This window comes from Aythya fuligula, chromosome 1 (assembly GCF_009819795.1).
Source record: "Aythya fuligula isolate bAytFul2 chromosome 1, bAytFul2.pri, whole genome shotgun sequence".
Taxonomy (NCBI): domain Eukaryota; kingdom Metazoa; phylum Chordata; class Aves; order Anseriformes; family Anatidae; genus Aythya; species Aythya fuligula.
The window spans coordinates 7,591,410-7,607,940 of record NC_045559.1 but is presented as its reverse complement, the minus strand read 5'-3'; the positions used below and the strand labels follow the sequence as shown (position 1 = coordinate 7,607,940).

Below are 16,531 nucleotides of genomic sequence, written 5' to 3'. Positions count from 1 at the left end.
TCTTTTGTGCTTATGGGGATTTATTTAATACAGCTGGGAGGCCGGGGCCCCCTGAGATCTATTTGTACGTAACGTTACAACTGACTTGCATTATAAAAGAATGCAAATGCAACACATATTGGCTATATGGGTCACGTTTAGTTTGGGGAAACATTTATATTATCTATAAATACATAAATATCAGAGTTCTCTTCACTCAAGTCTGCTGTACTTCCAGGGCACCTCTGCCGTAGTTAAGAGCACAGCAGCAACTAGCTGAGCAAAACCAGAATAAAACCGGTATAAATCTGAGGGAATTAGAAGGAGATCATCCAGATTTAAATCCTTGGATGAAAAGGGCCATAATTTAGCTAAATGTGCATGATAGCCATGCAAATGAGAACAGAGCTTTTCATTGGACCTGTTTGTTTCCATAATTGTTTCTAGCAGGGCAGCTCCGCTCACCATTCATCAGCATTAATCCTTTCATCTTTCCTTAAGAAACTCTTTGTAGCTTTTTTTTTTTTTTTTTTTTTTTTTAAAGAAAATCAACATTTTGATGCATTCTGCTAGAAAACAAAGCAGCATTATGAAGCTAGAGACAGTGGCTGCTTAGGGAAGGTTGAACCTTACTTTGACTAAGTCATAACTTTGAAAGACACTATTGAATTTTGAATCTTTTTTTTTTTTTTTTTTTTTTTTGAATTGTGGACCTAACTAAAATGAAGAATCTCTTAATGGTAATCTCTTAATGATATTGAAGGGACTCAAGTTAGACCATATTGTTGAGATCCAGAAGCAGAGAAGCCTGTGAAGGTTGCCTTCATTGACTGTAGGATCCAGTTTCCTATAAGATTTTACTAAATGCTAGTGATGAACATTTACAAAACATATTTCCTACCGGTGGTAGCAGAGTATCCTCTTCCACGAGAAAAATAGCGAGTTTTTATACTGAGCTAAAAAGGTATTGCTAACATTTTCCATGAATTTAAGGGGAGGCTGGGTGGTTTCACTGGGAGAAGACCTGTTGAGAGTTACCGGACTGATAGAGATCTGCACCCAGCTCAGGCGGCTGGAGGCTGTGGGATTTTTGGGCTTTCATCTGTGCCCTGCTCTTGTTCCACTCCCTGGGCATCTGTGTTTGTTCTCTGCCAAAGATGGGTCTGGGCAGATCTGCAGTCTGAACACTGCAGCTCCTCTAACCATCTTGTTATGTCATTAGACTGTGACCAACCCAAAGGAAATGCCAGAAAAGAGGTTTCTGAGAGGACAGACAGCTCTTCCTTGTGCTGGCAGTGGAGGCTATGGTTGAGAAAGGATGGTCTGTGTGTAGTCACAACACATCCCCGCAAGCACGCGCCTCTGTCTTTCATCTGGCATCTCAGTCTGGCTCGCCCTCCTTAGCACAAATTAATGATCTAATAAACAGCACACACAGATGATAGCAGCGATCAGGCAACATGTTCGTTTCCCACCAGAGATGGAAAAATCCACCCTGTATTTAGGGCTGGGTGAATAATAAACTTCCCTTAGAAAAAAAAAAATAATGCTGTGCAATAAACATAATTTGGGATTGTAATGCACAATTAGAGTAATTCATTAATGTTACATGGAGTCAAACTGCCTTCTAACCTTGGCTTGGCTTCACTGCTTCCATTAATTCAGTTTCTAGATGCAAATTTCCCCTCAAATGAAACAAATCCTTCTGTTTCTTTCCGGTTATCCAGATGAAAATATGAAGCTGTAAATAAAAGTCATTTACTGGTGTTGAAACATATCTTGTTAGGTTTAAGACAATGTGCCGCTTGCCGCTATCTCCAGTGAAAGGGTGCTCACAAAAGGAAATCTGGAGCTCAGTAGGGCCCTGCAAAGTTGTCCTTCTGTGTGGAAGGCCACAGATGGTGGTGGCAGTGAATTTGGTGGCTGGAACTTGCAGCAGGTGATGATTGAATGGGAGCACTGACAGGCCCGTTTACAAGCACAGTAGGATGCTGTTGCAGCACGAGGTGCCTTTGTGCGTGGAGCTGTACACTGGGCTAACACATCTCCATCAGCACGGATGTGTTGAACTCATCCCCCAGTCCTGGACATAATTCATCTGCCTAAAATACCAAGATAAGCTCGCTCCTTTTCCATTTGCTTATGATATTCATCGATCTCACAAATGAAATGTCTTCCTGCATCTTGGCACGGGGATGAAGCACCTTCCAAGGCTTTGCATGGCAGATCGGAAGGTCTAAAGCAAGTGGATTATCCAGAACATTTTGCAAGGTTATCACCTGAACCATCACCTTGAGGACAGAAATACTTACAAGCAATTCTGCTGACAGATGTAAGGACATCCAATTTTTAACTCACTTTTTTGTGGTGAAATAGCAGCCGACATTAACAGGCACGGTGATGTGTTATTGGGTTGGAAACCACATGGAAATCAGAAGGAGACTGGCCTGGAAATGCTTAGCTTCACTCTTGGGTATTCATGTTTACCCTACTTAGGAATGGTTTATCAATAGTTTATCTCATTTCGTGTTCGCTGGGGAAGCCACTTCTTGAATTGTACTCTCCAGTAATTGAAGAGACACGCAGGATTAGATCAGGTTTTATAATGAGGGGAGAGCAGCCCTGAGGCAGATGCTCTTAAGCAGAGCTATAATTTACTGGCAACCTTATCTAAGAAATGGTCAGTCAATAAGAAAGCCTCAGAGGACTTTGGGGTAGCCACAGCCTCAGTCAACCTGCTGATTTCTTTGTAAGGAACACCAGCTGGTTGCTAAACCACAGGGGGTGGAAAAAAAATAAGAATAATGAATTATTTCAAGTGGGAAAGCAGGAGAAATGTTGGCAACCTATTTCTGTCAATTGCTCACGTTCCTGTCATTACTTTTTATTATTCTTTGTATTCGAATTTGTGACTGGAGACTCAGCTAAGAACATAAGCTGATTAAGCTGAAATGGATCTATTGTGTTCACCGTTGGAGGCTCTGATACAACATTTCCCATGTTTTCCTTCTTGATTGTACACAGTACACTCTCACTTGACTTTGAAGCCATGGTTGGAAGCGCAGGTTATGGCCAAGGCTCTGCTTTTCCTTGGGATGCTAACTCATTCACTTTGTCTCATCTAGTTTTTCCCGTGTGTCTAGAGAACAAGACAAGTGTTCCCATGATTAATGACTCACCGAGAAAGAATTGGAGAGGCTTTGAACTCATTTTAGCACAACTTCCCCAGGAAGAATGACCCCAGAAGTCCTAGAAGCATGCAGTGCCAGAGATAATGCAGGCAGGGGGTCAAACTCAATGGGTTGACTTGGGTGCCTCTGTCAACTCTACCTTGTCTCTAAGTCATCTGCCATCCTGTGGCTCTTGTGCTCAACATCTGGAGATGGAAGTCTCTGCTTTTAAATATCAGATGTCAGCAGGCATGATTATTTTTTTTTCTCCACTGCTTTTATTTTATTTTCAGATCTGGTGACTTCAGCTAGAGGTGGCCATTCTTTGGAAATGAACATCTTCAGTCTCCTCCTTTCTAAAATAGACGTGCTTATATTTTGATTGATTTCTGCTTGATTTCTGAGAGTGGTTAGGTTCAACCAGCACTTTGAGGTCCTGTGATAGTGTAGAGGCTTGATCCATGTGCACGTTTCTCTGCAAGCATGTATGTGGTTCATGGAAGATCTTTGGTGTGCAATCATTACTAAATGAAAGATAGAAAAAAGCTACTTGCATGGACTTTGTGGTTCAGAGTGCGGAGGATATCTGTCTGTCTTTCCTTTCATGGAGGAAAAAACACTGTTATTTGCTTTTAGCGGGAAATGACAAGGGATGGTCTCCTCCTATTGCTGTAAGGCCGACCTGAGTACAGGATGCTAGCAGCCTGTCATCTTCGGTAAATAAAACAGCCTGGAAAAAAAAAATAAAATCGCCCATCCTGTGCAAAAATCCAGATGTGTCCTAGCTGGAGATAGGGACAGACCTTCTCAGAGGCCGTGTCACGTTTTCCTGTCTCTCCAGCTATCACAGCTGTGTTTTTATAGACTTTTCTGTGTCATCCCTGGGAAGACAGCTGGGTCTGTCATTATTGGCCCAATCCAAGCAAAATTCCTTGTGATCTTCATGGGAGCAGGAGCAGCTCCCAGGCCTTCACCAGGCTTTGCTGCTTCATCTCATCTAGGAGGAAAGCAGAAATGAGGGCTCAGACTAAACTCACCTGAGGGCAATCTTAGCAATGGCTTTAATTAGCTTCGGATAAGGTGTTTTGTGTTGGACCTGACCCTAGAGAAGTCAAACGGAGAGAAATCCTGGTATTATTAATCACCTCAAGGCTTTAACCCTGTAGCAGATGTTGGGGACATGTTGTTTGAATCTGTTACATGTTCTACGTCCCAACTCTGAGCCCAGCTATTTCCATATGTTTGAGGATCTCATTCCCTCAGAAAAGTGCAGCGGAGTGCTGTGAGCCGTGTATTTGTAATATATGGGACGCATTTTATGTCCACAGAAAGACTGTGCACCTTAAAATATAGAATTGGAATTTCTGGAATTAGAATATAGGCATACAGAATGGCCAAAAGCTCGACAATGACATGAGGAGGCAAACAGACTCTGTGGACACAGAATTGCAAGATAAGGTCAGAAGGAGCTCAGAAAACCATCATCCGAGTGCCCCTATGATTTCCTGACCTACTCCTATGAAAGCTCTAGGTTCGAAAGGTCAGTATTTAATTTTGTCTAGAGGTGGACCTGTTGTTCAGTGTCTCCTATCTGCAAACTTCAAACTGTGTCAGCAGGGAGTTATTTTTGTTGTTCTACTAGATCAGAAGCTGGGGGAAAATGACTTTTTTTTCAGGTTGCCCAGCCAGCAGAGACAGTACGAGAAGGTGCATCTTAAGAGTCCTAGTTCAGGAAGAGCAGAGGAGCTCTTTGGAGGCCAGGCTATAGGCAGGGATAAAATCAGTCTCCAAAAGAGCGATCAAACAGAATTCTGCTATTGGAAGGTAAATGAAATCCCCCTTTTTTCCTGCAGCCTGGGGAATGAGCATATTTTGGATCCAACTGTGCAACATTAATCACAATATGGAATATTTGAGCCAAAGGTCAGCCACAGGGGGCCAACTATTAACATATGGGATTTATCTGTCTCCTTCTTCCATAAAGATGCAGCATGCTGGATAATTAAACTTCTGAGTGCCAGCGTGGAGTGTACTCTGTTTTTTTTTTTTTGTTTTTTTTTTTTCCACTGCTCTTTGTGATTCGATCCAGAACCATTTCCTTTCATTTCCTTTCCTTTTCAGAAGGGGAGGAAACAAAGGTGGCATCCTGATCTTCATTATTAACATACAGGAAAACTTGGAGGAAATCCCTTTTATGCCCCTGGCTTTGTGTGAAGAAAACCCTGCAAACTGAAAAGTCACATTGTTCAGCTCCTATATATATTTATACATCTGTGTGCACAGCAGATGTTTCTTCAGATACTCAACTGACGTTTCTGCAGAATTATGGTATGGAAAAATCTTTATAGCAGCTTGCATTCCAGCTGATTTACTTTGATTAAATTAAAAAAAAATAATCTAGAAAAGGCATTTAAAGTGAATATAATTGAAGAAAGAAAATCGCTTTCTCATACAGTGTAAGTCAGTGCTTTTCCATGTTATCTGGAATAAAAATATTGGTATACAAGCAGCGCTCATCTCATGTTTATAAATGGAAGTAGGAAACAGGGAAACATTTTGCCACTTTGGGTAAAGGAATTACACACAGTTAAAGAATTTATGAGGAAGGCATCTAGGTGAAGCTTGTCAGGCTGCTGCCTTTTATAACTAGCAGAGGCAATTCCAGAAGCAATTAATCCAAATCTAATACAGACACCTAAGGAGCCACAAGTCTCCCTCTGGAGGTGCCTATCTCTCCCCCACCCTGCCTGACCTGCTTAGACTAGACGTCTGCTTTCAGATAGCTGAAATTAAGAAGGGGAATCCCACAGCAGCTGACTCTTTAATCCACTTTGTTTCTGCCACAAAAAGAAGAAAAAACTACTATTATTATTTCTGGTTATATTACAGTAACACTCAAAGGCCAGGTATGGTTCAGGCACGGAGTAAATCTCAATCTCTACATCTCTACACCACAAAGAGATCAACTCAAGTAGTTAAACAATGATTTTGCTTTTCATTCTGCACTTTGGCTGAAAAGAAATATAAAGAGCAACAGGCAAATAAAATACATACTATAGAGATTTGATTCATGAGATGCCAAAAGGCCAAACCAGTCACATCCTGTGACACTTATACAATAGAATGGCTATACACTTTTGGCTATAAAGTTAATGAAAAAGGGATTTATCTTAAGTATTTCCAGTGCATCATTCTGTCTGAGAGTTGTTCTAAAATGCAGCAAATTCATTCACGGTTTGGATTCCAGTACACCACTTTTCATCTAAAATAAAATGGTAATGGCTTACATTTATATAGTGCTTTTCATCTAGAAAGATCCCTGAGGCTTTCTCAAGCACCTTTTGGAGTTTCAGTATCCACAGTGTTGGAGGAAGAAGGCTTGTCATGAGGAAAATGCAGTTGTGGCCAAATTTCCTTATCATATCTATGATGCACTGCAATTTTCATGTGGTCAAAAGCCAAAGAAGCAAGGGGAACTCTTGAACTTGAGTGGCTCATGGCTGGGAAAGAATACCGACTGCTCACGAGACCCCATCCTCAGCTATGGGCTGGAGCTGTGCTGGGCTGACTTGCTTTCTCCCCATCTAAGGCTTTGGGATACCGAGCAGCTCTTGTGCAAAGCCAGGCAAGGAGGTGACACAGGCCGACCCCTTAACTTGCTTGTGAGATGTTTGACTCGGAGTTATCGTTTGACCACCGTTGTGTTTTCAGTAACCTCAGCAAAGTGTTAAATTCCATTTAAAGGTGTGGATATAAGGTATCTGCTGTGGAGATGGTACATATCGCGGCAAAATAGCTGTCTGAGCCCAGAAAGGGTTGGGAAACACTGATGTAAAGTGTCAGATTTCAGAGCAGGGACAACTGCCTGTGCAGTGTCTAAAGCAGTGGCGATAAAACTGGATCAGGACTACAAAGCGCCTTTACGATATGAATGGTTAATGCTTACATGCAGAATGATACGGAGAGGTCTGTAAGGTCAAGAATGTAAAAGATAGGGAAATCCAGCATTCCAGCTAGCTTTGCAGTTCATTTTCTTCCTTTGCTGGTTGCACGTCTCTGCTCATACACCATTTCCTTCCCTGTTTGCTTCAAACAGAGGGTTGTTCACAGAACAGGGAACTATTCAATATTTATGCTCCCTCACCCTTCTAGGCACATTATTTTACTGCATTTAATAAAAAATAATCAATTTTTACAAGGTTTTTCTCTGTGTAGTATCGATGGGCTCTACATACAGGAACAAATGTATCTCACAGCTATCTCCAGTCACCTGGGGCATGAGGCAAGTCATAATCCTGGCTGAAAAGGTGAACATGGACACCACCAATGGGTGTCCCAACTTGTGGAGCTGCTAGTGACTTTTTGAGGAGTGTGGTGGATTTCATAACATCTCATTTGTCCACAGCATAGCTCTGATTGCCTACGTTGGCACTTGGCAGCAGACTTAGATTGAACCAGAACTGATAGTGGCCACCCACACTCTGGTTGTCATCCATTTGCTACGTTTCACACAGGCACTTTGCAGCTGCCTTTTTTTTTTTTTTTTTTTTTTCCTAGTGAAAGAACAGCCACACACAAAGACCTGAGCAGACTTTTAATACATACCACCACTCATGATTTCAGCTTTCCCTCACAGAAAACATATTTCTCTGTACCCACTGAGCCCCCAAGACAAACTGGGGCAGTGGATTATTTAGGACGCAGTCAGTGGAAATAGCACCACCTGCTGAGCACCAACATCCTTCCTACAGGGACTTTTTGGGGCTGGGGGTTTTGGAGGAGTCTCCAGAGCCCAAACTATGCTGAATGCTCCTTGAGCTCCAGTCTGATGGTCCCAGAAGCTTTCCATCCCTGGGGCGATTCAAGACGCTTCTGTCACTTCGCCGTGATGCGAGTCATCTGCTCCAAAGAAACTCAGAATAATCCTGGTGATAAATATACAAAAGAAATTGATTCAATCCAAGCATGCACACCAATATATAAACATACATTTCATCCCCAAGGGTCATTTTCTGGTCCATACCCAAAGCCTCCGCACGCTATGTTACGGTCCAGATTCTGTCATGCCTGCATCGTTTATTACTTGCTATGAAACAGATTTCGAGGCACGTCTCACCATTTCGGACTTACTGCTGTGGTTGCCTGGCCTTTCTTCTGCCAGTGAATTGTGTTTGCATGGGTTCATGCACAGACTGGGGTTCTTAATTCTGATTTAGTGGATTATCCATAGGGGACAAGGTTGAGTTTTAGGGGTTTGGGACAAGGGAGAGGAAGAAGAAATGAAGACGGGGAACTGAAAAAAGCAGTTGGAGACTCCTGAGGGAAGAAGAGTCACTCCTGCAGGTGAAGGAGGCCACTGAGGGACCTCACCACCTCAGCATGTGCCCCAAAACCACCGCGACCGCTGCCCATAGCGGCCCGTCCCCTCTCCCCCCCTCAGCGCGGGGGGCCAGGGGCAGCCTCCTGCCGGCTTGGGGGGCCACCCCTTTTGACCCCCTCACTCTTTCGGGCTTTCCCCCTCGTCTCCCCCTCGCCCTGAGGGAGCCCGACAACAAAGGCGGCTCCGTGCTCGGGGCCGGAGGAGCCGCCTGGGCGCTGACTCAGCGCCGGGTCCGCCCCCGGCCCGCCCCCGGCCCCGCCGCTCCCCTCAGGCGAGGCCGGGCCGGCTCGGAGCGGGCAGCTGCCGCCTTCCCTTCGGCTCCCTGTCCCTCCTCCTGCCCTCCGGGTGTCCCTCTCTCCTCCTGCCGGTGCCTCTTCCCGGCGGCTCGGGGATAGCAGTCCCCGCCGAGGTAGGTTTTTTTTTTTATTTTTGTATTTTTTTGTGGCCGGGGATCTCCCGCACACAAAGGCGCGGCGATGGCGGGGCGGGACAGCCCGGGCGGCGGGGATCGGGGGAGAGCCCCCTCAGGGTGCACCCCCGTTTCCCTCAGGGTTCACCCTCATTTCTCTCAGGATTCACCCCAATTTTCCTCAGGGCTCACCCCATTTCTCCTCAGGGCACACCCCGCATCCCCTCAGGGCGCACCCCGAAGCTCCCCGGCTGCCTGAGGGGGCTGAGGGACCCCGGGGGGACACCTCCCTCAGCCTAATTTCTCTTATTTTAGGATGGGAAGCTTGAGGGGGTGAAATTATAGGGCGCCCCTCTGTCCGGGCTGCTCTGGAGCATGGCTTTTGCCCGTGTCGGGTGCTTTTCCCCTCGCTTTTGGGGCTGGCGGAGGGGGTTTTGCTCCGCAGAGTAACTTTTATTCTCTCTTGGGGTGGTTGTGGTGGCTGAGAAGGAAAGACAGTCTCTTCTGTGAAGAGAAGGAGAAACAATCCCCTCGCCTTGTGATGGCGGGATGACTGCTTTTATCTCCTGTCCCGATGAAGGTGAGCTTGGAGCAGCGGCCGCAGCTGAGCTTTGGGTGTGCGGAGTGGTTTTCTCCCTACAAACCCCCGCTTTTTGGTCAAACTGCTAGCCTCAGAGGCTGGCGAACTCTCCCTGTGCTTCCACCCCTCGAACTGCGGCTCTGTCAAAAGTTTCCCTGGACGGTCCCAATGCCTCCATTTCCCTACGTGCTAGATTGAAAGGCTTCACGACTGGTTAGCGTGACCGCACAGAGCAGTGTTTTCGGAGAATTTCAGCGTTCAAACGAGCGAGGGGTGCAACACAGAAGGTCAGTGTGACTTAACCAAGTGTTTCCTCCTTCTGTTTAATGTTCTTTAATAGTTTGAGGAGTGCTGGCGTATGGCAGTGCCTTGGTGTCGGAGCAGAGGCCGGTTCTGCAAGTTCAGGGCACGCTCGAGAAGGAGCCAGGAGCACGAGAACTTTTGGTTTTCACTGAGAATCTGCACAGTCAGACAAAAACGCAACAAAATGAGGAAAAAAAAAACAACTCGTTTGAATGAGCATAATGTGGTTGCTGGATGGGGATTGCGGTGGGGGTATTGTTGAATAACTCCCTGGCAGCGCTGTGGTACGTGGGTATGTGCGCTAAATCTGGGATATTTAACTTCTTTTAAACTGGGATGTTTAACTTTCGGTGACTTGGCAGTGAATTAGGAGCGTGGAAGAACACTGTTACAATGGAAATAATTACTTGTGGACGTTGTGGGCAATTGGAGAAGCAGTCAGTCTTTAATCTCCTCGTGATTTGAACAGGACACTGAGAATCTTCTTCCTTTATTGATGGTTGTTTTCCTAAGCAATAAATGGACAGCTAGTGTGCACTGCAAATGTGATAGCTGCTTGCTTATTGTCAGTGAGATTTGCTTAGTAACAATAAGCAATTGTTTGCTAGGCTTTATTAAAAACAACCACAGATACCCTATTTCTCCTAAAACAAAGCCATTATTGTCTTAAAGCAACTGTGGGCCAATTTCATGGTTGGGCTAGTTCCACTGATGTCAGTGGAGTTTTGCCAGGGATGGTTTTGGCAGGTGAAGTGTCATTTGTGTTTTCAGGGTCCAAAATGCCCCAGAGTAATGTTGCTATTTTATCTCCAGCAGTGAATTGTTGCTAATTAAAATGTTACGCTGATGCTCCCTGAAGGTAAGGGGTAGAAGTGAGACAGTCTCAAATCTCCTAAACACTCTCCAACTTGCTTTCTCCTTTTTGCTCCGTATCACTTTGTGATCTTCCTTCTCTTTTCAGTCTCGAGATCTTTCAGGACTTCTCTTCGAAAGGCAGAAGTTTCTGTAGCTCAAGTTGAGCGTTTAAAGGGTTTGGGATTAGCTGTGTTGAACTGTCCTATAATAACACCGCACAGCTAGGTCAGTGAAGAACTGCACGCAGCTGTAGTTCGGAGACCTTTCGTTTCTCACACATGCACAGGCCTCTTCTTTGCAAACTGATTTGTGCATGGTTATGGTCAGTGCACTTGCTGAAGCGGCAGATTGTTTGACAGAGTCGCTTTAGTGTAACAGCCAGGCTTGGGATGGACTGAGAGAGCAGATCAGGGGGTGTGGGGGGGAATTCACTGAGCTTTTATGTAGTGCCATGCTTGTGGTGCTGAGAAACAGACCTGTTTTAGAGTAACATCAAAACATGAGCCGTGTAACAGCATTAAAGAAAGAAAAATCATCTAAAGTGGGAGCAGAAGAAACTTGGTAAAGGTAGAAGCAACATTCTTGCTTATTAGCTGTGGGAAGAGTGGAAATGTTTAACCAATAATTGGCCTTAACAGAATTTTGGCTTCATTTCAGTTTCAAAAAATGATTTTATTGACCGGAATTGTTACCTTTGTATGCAGTTGACAATATTAAATACATTTGGCCAACGGTGAGGCTGTTCTGGCACTGTGGTAGCTTTAGAGAGAGCGAGTCAATACTCACATTTACAGAATCTTTGATGGACCGTTTTTATATCTGGCGTTTTTGCACGGTACAACTTTGGATCTGTCTGTTTGCATCTCCTAAGTACCCAAAAAGAGCACGTCAGACACAGTTCCCAGCTGATACTGTTCTGATGTTCTTTTGGTGCTTGCTTTTTCCAAAAATGTACAAGTTCCACACACAGTCTTAACTTTGGAGGGCAAAAAAGAACACACCACTATGCTTAATGCTTCTTCAGTTCAGAGACTAGTCAGAAGTTTATTCTGGTTTGGCCACACCTGACAAGTTCTTAAGTATAGTTTGAAGCTTAACATGCTGCAAAGAGCCTGAAACTCTTTAACTCTATTTACTTATTTATTTATTTATTATTATTTAAACTTACCCAAAGAGCGTGTAAGTCAAGGTTTTGATGTTTAATTCTAACACAAGCCAGAAAAAGATTAGACTGTGGAAAGGGAATTGGTCACATAACAACCTGAACATAGAGGTGCAAATTTGCTAAGAAAGAGTGAAATGAAGTCCTACTCAGGTGATTTATCTTCCCTTTTCCACATCTTTAATACTCTTGTCGGACTTATCTCTGTGAGTGCATTCTCTGGTTGTATTAATCCTCTCAAAACCATGCTGGAGGGGAAAGGTGTTGTGTCTTTGCGCAGCGGGGAAGACTCCTTCCCTTTGCAAATGGAGCATAAAAGTGCAAAAAAAAGTAACTGGCTTTTCTGTGATTGCACAGGAAATGTGCGGTGGTGCACAAGCTTGAACTTGGGTCTTTTGAACTGCTGGCTAGTGCTGAAACGAAAGAGCTTCCTTCCGCCTGCACAGAGCACATGGAGAGAAGAGAAGAAAAGAGAAGAGGCACGGTCCGAAGTGGCTGAGCAGAGGGTTATGAAAAATGACCTGGTAACCTGTCTGAGGCGCAGTTAGTGGGCAGCTGCTTCTTCAAGCATCAGCATGCCTGCTGTCTTTGTTAGGCGATGGAAAACGGGAGGGTTTTGTAGTTGTAAGTCCCTAAACTAAGACATTCAGCACCCACAGGGGAGGCAGAATGATAAAAACACTTTTCTTCCCCTTTCTACACCTGCCTCCATGTAGTGGGTGCTGCTCTCACAGATGTGTCTCTGGCTGGACCTTTGGGCAGGTCCTTCAGCTGCAGGTGAGCGAGCGTTGGCAGAAGAAAACACAGGAGGGTGCCTGCTGCCTCTGTGTGGTGGCGCTGGGAGTGCTGAAGTTTGAACTGGCGCTTGGCTGCGGCGCTGTTTGGTGACTGTGCCAGCTGCCAAGTCCCTCGTGGCCTTCGGTTTAATTTCAAAACATGTTTTGGGTCTACTTCCTGTGTTTATGCCAACACTGTAATGTTTTGTGCAATGAAGGCTAGGAAAATCCCAGGTGAGACAGCAGCCTTTCCAAGTTCTGAGTATAAAAGAACAAGCCCCAGTGATGTGGGGGCATTTGTGGCCTCTGGTCTGCCTAATATTGTCAAATCACATCTCAGCTCTGTTGTTACTCTTCTAACCTGGGTCTAAAGCAGGTCTTGGTGCAGTTTGCGTTCCAGTATGGATCTAATCCAGCTTGGACTTAATTGAGCCTTTAGCAGGTCATCAGCTTGCTTGGATGGGACAGGGCTGCTAGCTTCATGGTGTGAGCTGGGAGTACCAATGAGATAGGGCTAAATAAAGCAAAGGTTATTTACCCTACCAACAAACCTCCTGGATTTGCTTGCATTTTTTAAATTTCTCTGGCAGCACGGAACCAGAAGATTGCCTGTTGCGCAGATACGCGCTCTACAAAAAGAGAAATTATGCAGTAAGTTAGGAACAGCCTTTCTTTCAGCTTGGTTTCTTTATTTTACATTAATACTGAAACTTCAGGCAGTGTTCCTGCAGGATCAACTGTTAAACCCCTGGTCTGTCCTCTAGGAGATCTCAGCCTGACACGTTTAGAGCTGCACTAAGCATCCTCTGGAGAGCTTAGGATGATCAGGTGTGGAATGTGCTGGACAATGATCTTACGTGGAGCCAGGAGTTGGACTCGGTGGTCCTTGTGGGTCCCTTCTAAGTCAGGATATTCCATGATAGGTCTTGGTTTTATCCTCCATGCAGAAATTAAAGTCATCTGCTCGGACGGGGAGCCCAGCACTGCCAGTCGAAGGTATTCCCACAGGGCTGGCATTTAGTGGGTCTCCTGGTGGGCTGGCCAGAGGAGCAGGAGGACGGGAAACAACAGAGTGATTCTTTTTGTTCCCTGCCTGTGCAGTGAATGGGCATTCATAAGAGCTCACGGCTGTGCACAGGCCTTTGTTCTAGAGCTAACGATGAAATGGAGTTCACAGCTCCGAGCATTTCAGACGAAGTGACAAGAAGTGGGTCAAGACCATTCGTGTGTGCATAAATGCTCTCCTGATGTAGGCCAGGGGCTGTGCTGGGTGCTGCTACACAGCCTGAAAAGGTTTCAGAGGAGCTGGAGTTTGCGCTGTCAGGTGGGTGAAGTGCATATGCTTGGGGACGGGGATCAGAATGGATGGCCTTGAGTCACTTTGCCTGTTAATATGATGTAGAGGACAAGCTTTGCTGTTTGGTACCTCTGGAGAGCAAGAGGTTTAGCTGGAGCCAAAGGAAACTTTCTTTGTACGGGCAGGACGAGTTGCTGAGCAGCCTGTTCTATACATGCAGCGCTCTGCTCTTTCAGATGAAAAGCATCTCCGCTACCTCAGTCCCCTTGGAGGTGTCACCAGGGAAAAAGATGACCTGCTGGGCATCCCTGAGTGCTGCTGGCGCATCCTTCAGATTTCCTGTGGTAGCCTCCAGGTGTGCCTTTGTCCAAGTAAGCTGCACGAGGACGTGCTGAGCGGAAACACCCAGGCACAGGGAGTTTTGTGTGTTCTGGAGAGAAGCCCTGGCAGCGCCTGGTGTTGTCCTTACAGTTCTGTTACTGCAGCTGTGGAACCCTCCAAAGACAGTCCAGGCATGCCCATGGCTCTTCATTTACCCACGACATCTTCAAGTTCAAGGAGACCAAACAAATCATAAACTTCTGTAAAACACAAACATATTCTTTTTTTTTTTTTTTTTTTTTTTCTTCAGGAAATAGCTTTAAAAGCTAGCTTTAGGATTTAAGAAATGTTACGTCCCTGAAAAGCAGAAAGTATTCATCTCTTGGGCTGGTGCCGTATTGCACCGAAAAGAGGCACAAAAACGTCCCTGAAGTTCCAGCAACGAGGATCCAGCCTTGAAGCTTGTTATGAAGACCGTAGTTGTGGATGTCCATGCTAGTCACTTCCTTTTAGTTTAAAGGGCTGAAACACGTTACAGATGTCCTTCTATCAAAGCGTTCTCTCTTCTGAGAAAAATCAAATCCAAGCTCGTGAGCCTGGTTTGTTTCCTCTTTGGTTAGTGACTGAGTGAAAAGAGAGAGTTTTATGTGGCTGTTCTATGTGCTGCATTCTTTTCCTAATCACTCTGAAGTGCCATACCTTCAAAGTTCCCTTTAAATCCACACATTTACTGCATGTTCAAGGACTTTGATATATATATTTTTTTTAATCTAGTAAGCAAAATAAATCTCCTTGCTCAAGGATGTGAGGAAAAATTACTACCTCAAGTTAGTAAATAAGCGTGCCACCTATTGTTTTGTTTTGCAGGGGCCTGAGGGCCCTTCCTGCCTAGTACTGTCCTGCCACTTCTAGAGACACTGTCTGCCCTGGGAATTTTTAAATAGGGACGAGAATGGTGATCAGAAATGCAAAAAGGTGATCTGTGGTATTTTTTGTGATGCTAACATTGTGTTTTTGCAAACCTGGAGTAAAAATATTTTTTGCTTTTGCGATCAGTTTTGCACTGAATACGGCTGCTTTGCTGGACAGCCAGGTTGTTACAGAGACTTCAAATTTTAGATGTATCTTTATGTATCTCCCTAAAAGTGCTTTTTCACTCATGCTCATTGCATTACAAGAATAATTCTTACTCTGTGAGCTGTCTTACAGGAATCCATATACCTTCTAGACACTTCAGATCTACTTTTCTCTGTAGAAGTACTAAAAAGGCATCTCCCCAACCTGCTGTCTGCATCCAGGGAACTCATAGGATTGACAGATCCACGACCCAACATGCTCCTTTAGTTAAAGGTAATCCATTTGCCAGCATCAGCCAAAAGCTGTTGCAAGGACATATACGTGCATATACACCTGTATAGGAGCACAGGTAGTTAAAAGACATCCACTTTTCTAAGAAAATAGGACTTAAAGAACCCCAGAGCAGTACTTTTCACTGGAAAATCTCTGCAGTAGATGTCACTTTTATTGTGATATTTTCCAGCAGACCCCTCAAAGAAGAAGGGTCAGTTCTAGGGGCAAAGTCAGAGTTTAGCATGATCAGTGAGGCTGGGACAGCTTTTTAAAGGACCTAGGGGAAGAACTTTAAAAGAGAGGAAAGTATTTAAATCCTGGGAGACTTCTTGGATGCTCTAACAGCGGTATATGGAGCTAACTTTTCCTGTCCAAAATGTAATTCAGGTGTCAGCCTGGTCTCTTCCCAATCCTCTGCCCTGGTTTCCTACAGCGAACTAGTTCTTTACTTCCTTTCTTCAAAACCATCGTGCTGCTGCTGGCATGGTGTGGCACGGCATGCCTGCAGGCAGCATCAGCCACAGGAACTTCTGCTTCTTCCCATTTCTGTGGTGCTGAGCCTGTGGGCAGCTCTTTGGGATGTCCCTGGCTCTCCACCTGGGATGCCCAAGTTTTAGAATACCATGCTAATTAAGCTCTTAGTGGCTGCCATGTGAAATCCTTCATCACCAAAGCATCCCAGGATCAGATTTCAATGAAACTGCTTTTACCCCTCTTGGAATTATGCAAGAAAAAAGAGTCTAGCTGCTGAAGCTGTTTTACTTTTCTGTGTTTCTCTATATCAGTGTAAGACTTTGGTTACGTGCTTAATTCCTCTGACTTCCATCATCTGGTAGCGTGAGGGGGAGGGCTGCGTTTGTAAGGAGCTGTTCTGTGCGCTGAAAGGCAGGGGTTTAGTAATGAACTTTGGGCTAGAGGAACGTGTGCTTCTGAAGAGCCAGGATCGACT

The 16,531-nt window shown here is 44.9% G+C and overlaps 1 protein-coding gene across 2 annotated transcripts in view; it reads left to right on the top strand.

Moving 5' to 3' along the window:
* The first annotated feature begins 8,808 nt into the window (after nt 1-8,808).
* The window catches only part of FAM107B (family with sequence similarity 107 member B), a 54,454-nt gene continuing 46,731 nt past the window's right edge, over nt 8,809-16,531 (top strand). The window contains exon 1 of one of the 2 annotated variants that reach the window (XM_032193891.1): nt 8,809-8,938. The gene's annotated coding sequence lies outside the window, so the exon portion shown is untranslated. Of the gene's footprint in view, nt 8,939-9,614; nt 9,806-16,531 lie in introns of those variants that run through there. The other variant, XM_032193904.1, reaches the window with a different exon arrangement.